The sequence below is a fragment of the Mauremys reevesii genome, unplaced genomic scaffold (assembly GCF_016161935.1).
Source record: "Mauremys reevesii isolate NIE-2019 unplaced genomic scaffold, ASM1616193v1 Contig77, whole genome shotgun sequence".
In the NCBI taxonomy this organism is placed as follows: Eukaryota; Metazoa; Chordata; order Testudines; family Geoemydidae; genus Mauremys; species Mauremys reevesii.
Genome location: NW_024100892.1, coordinates 133,711 through 136,386, shown reverse-complemented (window position 1 = coordinate 136,386; position 2,676 = coordinate 133,711). Strand labels below are relative to the sequence as shown.

The following is a 2,676-nucleotide window of genomic DNA, read 5'->3' as shown; positions in this document are numbered from 1 at the left end:
GGTCTCAGGTTGTGACCATGGGTACAGGGATTCCTGCACTTTCTGCTCTTAGCCCCTCAGGGAATGGACAATGGAGCCGCTTCAGAAATTGGATAGAAAGTAGCCTAAGAAAGTGTCACATAAGTGAGAAGAAAAGCAGCCCCTCCCTGGTGGTCTAGTGGCTAGGATTTGGCACTTTCGCTGCTATGGCCTGGGTTCAATTCCCAGCCAGGGAAAAGTGACTTTAAACCAAAACTGCTTCAATTACTCTTCACTTACAACATAAACAAATCCCTGGTATTTTCCTGATTCCCCCCATCTTCCCAGTGTCTCCATGGCAGGGCGGGCTCCAGGCACCAGCACAGCAAGCAGATCTCTGGGGTGGTCAATGGAAAGGGGAGGCTTCAGCAGCAATTGGTCCCTCTCAGAGGGAAGGACTTGAGGCCAAAAGCCGCAGAGGTAGAGCTGCAGTTGATTGCAGCTTTTTTATTTTTTTTTCCACTTGGGGTGCCAAAAACACTGGATCTGGCCCTGCTCCATGAAAGACAATTTGTTAAATCCCAGATGAGTGGAGTTCTATCAGTTCTCAGTGACCCTAAGAACCAGCAGCCTCCAGGACAGCAGGTTTGGCCCTCAGAGCAGGGAATGTGTCCCCCAGGCTGCTCTTAGGCCACTGGATGCTCTGGGAATAGGACAGCTCTGAGTGTAACCTCCAGCCCAGCTGGGGATGTAGCTCAGCAGTAGAGCACATTCTTTGCATGTGTGAGGTCTAGAGTTCAATCCCCAGCATCTCCAGGTTCTTCTTTTCACCCTGCTACTTTGCTCATGCCCGGAGGGGATGTGGCCCAGCAGTCTCCCTGCAGGAGTTTCAGTCCTGCTCAGTGAGGGGCAAGTGCCAATTGCATGGAAGGTCTGGGGCAGTTTCTGCTCCTAAGTCACCTCAGTGCATGTAAGATTCCCACCCGCTGTGCTGCTTGGGACAAGGGTAGATGAGAAGGGCGAATCCTCCAGCACTGGAGGGAAAGGTCCCATCTGCACAGACTGAGAGGCAAGGAAACACAGGGGCAGTCAGTGCTCAGAGAGGAGAGAGGTCAGTGATTTACACCCACCAGGGGACACTGTCTTTTTGAGTATCACAGGGGTAGCTGTGTTAGTCTGGATCTGTAAAAAGCGACAGAGTCCTGTGGCACCTTATAGACTAACAGACGTACAGGAGCATAAGCTTTCATGGGTGAATCCCCACTTCGTCAGATGAATGGAGTGGGAATTCTGTGCCTGGCTAGCCAACTACAAAAGCAATTTCTCCTCCCTTGGTGTTCGCACCTCAGCTGCTAGAAGAGGGCCTCATCCTCCCTGATTGAACTAACCTCCTTATCTCTAGACTGATTCTTACCTGCATATTTATACCTGCCCCTGCAAATTTCCATGACATTCATCTGACAAAGTGGGGATTCACCCAAGAAAGCTTATGCTCCAATATGTCTGTTACTCTGTAAGGTGCCACAGGACTCTTTGTCTTTTTGAGGCGAGTGCAGCTGGCTTGGGATGGTGCTGACGATGGATAGAAAAAAGGCTGGAGTCAATGACTGATGAGACCACAGAAGGGGAAGGGGAATGGCAGCCCCACAGAAGGTCCTGGGTGCTCAGATGCCCCAGTTACTGCACCCTGGCCTGTCACAGAGAGAGAAAAGACCCAGTGGGACCCAGCCCCCCTACAGTGATCCCATGGACAAGAACCTGGCTGGGAGTGGGGTGAAGGTTCCCTGTGGGCAAAGGGGAGCTGAAATCCCCCAGTGTCCTGGAATTTAAGCAATGGAAGCTTCAAACCCCGCATGGGTGTGGGCTGAGGTGCGTCAGCAGAAGGTTGGGCTGGACACGGGAGGCAGGTTTGTATAATTTTTGGTCGTTCCCAGAATGGGACTAAGTCCTGTCCCACCCCACAGCTGTGTAAGGCTCTGGGGGGGAGTTTGGGAGAGGGAGGGAGAGGGATTGGGCTCTAGGAGAGAGTTTGGGTGCAGGGTCTGATCTCAGTCAGGGGATTGTGCTGCAGCAGGGTGCGTGGGGGGCAGGGTCTTGGAGAGAGTTTGGGTGCAGGTGTGGGGTCTGGGTTGGGTGTGCAGGAGAGGGTGAGGGGTGCAACCTTTACCTCGGGCATCTCCCAAAAGCAACCCGCACCCCCCTCTGGCAGCAGCCCCTAAGTGGGAGGGCAGGGGGCGTCTCTGAGCATGGCTGCCCGCAGACTCCACCCCTGAAGCTCCCATTGCCACAGTTGGCAGAGTTGGCTCTCGGGGCAGGGGCAGCACGTGGAGACCCCACCCCCCACCCCAGGGGCCGCAGGGACGTGCCAGCCGCTTCCGGGAGTGGCGTGCCACATGGAGCGAGGGTGGGCAGGAAACCACCTTAGCCCTCTTGTGCTGGTGGTGGTGGTGGCAGGGGTCCTCCGGCTCTTTTAACTTGACCGGGACAGCAGGCAGGACCAGGGGGGACACTCCCAAGGGCCTAACGTTGCTTTGCACAACAATAAATCTTGGAACAGGACAGAAATGAAATGGCAGCAGAACCTAAGGAATTAAAAGCCTCCGGATTCTTGTGTGTGCACTGACTCCGAACGGAAACTGTAATTTGACTCACTTTGTGTCTGTGGCCGGTAAAATATCAAGCCAAAATCATTGCAGTGATTGTGACCGTGGGTTTGAG

General features: G+C 54.0%; 1 non-coding gene across 1 annotated transcript; it reads left to right on the top strand.

The window, feature by feature from the left end:
* The first annotated feature begins 143 nt into the window (after nucleotides 1–143).
* TRNAE-UUC lies at nucleotides 144–215 on the top strand. Its single transcript has one exon. It is a non-coding gene; the product is annotated as a tRNA-Glu (tRNA).
* The last annotated feature ends 2,461 nt before the right edge of the window (nucleotides 216–2,676 follow it).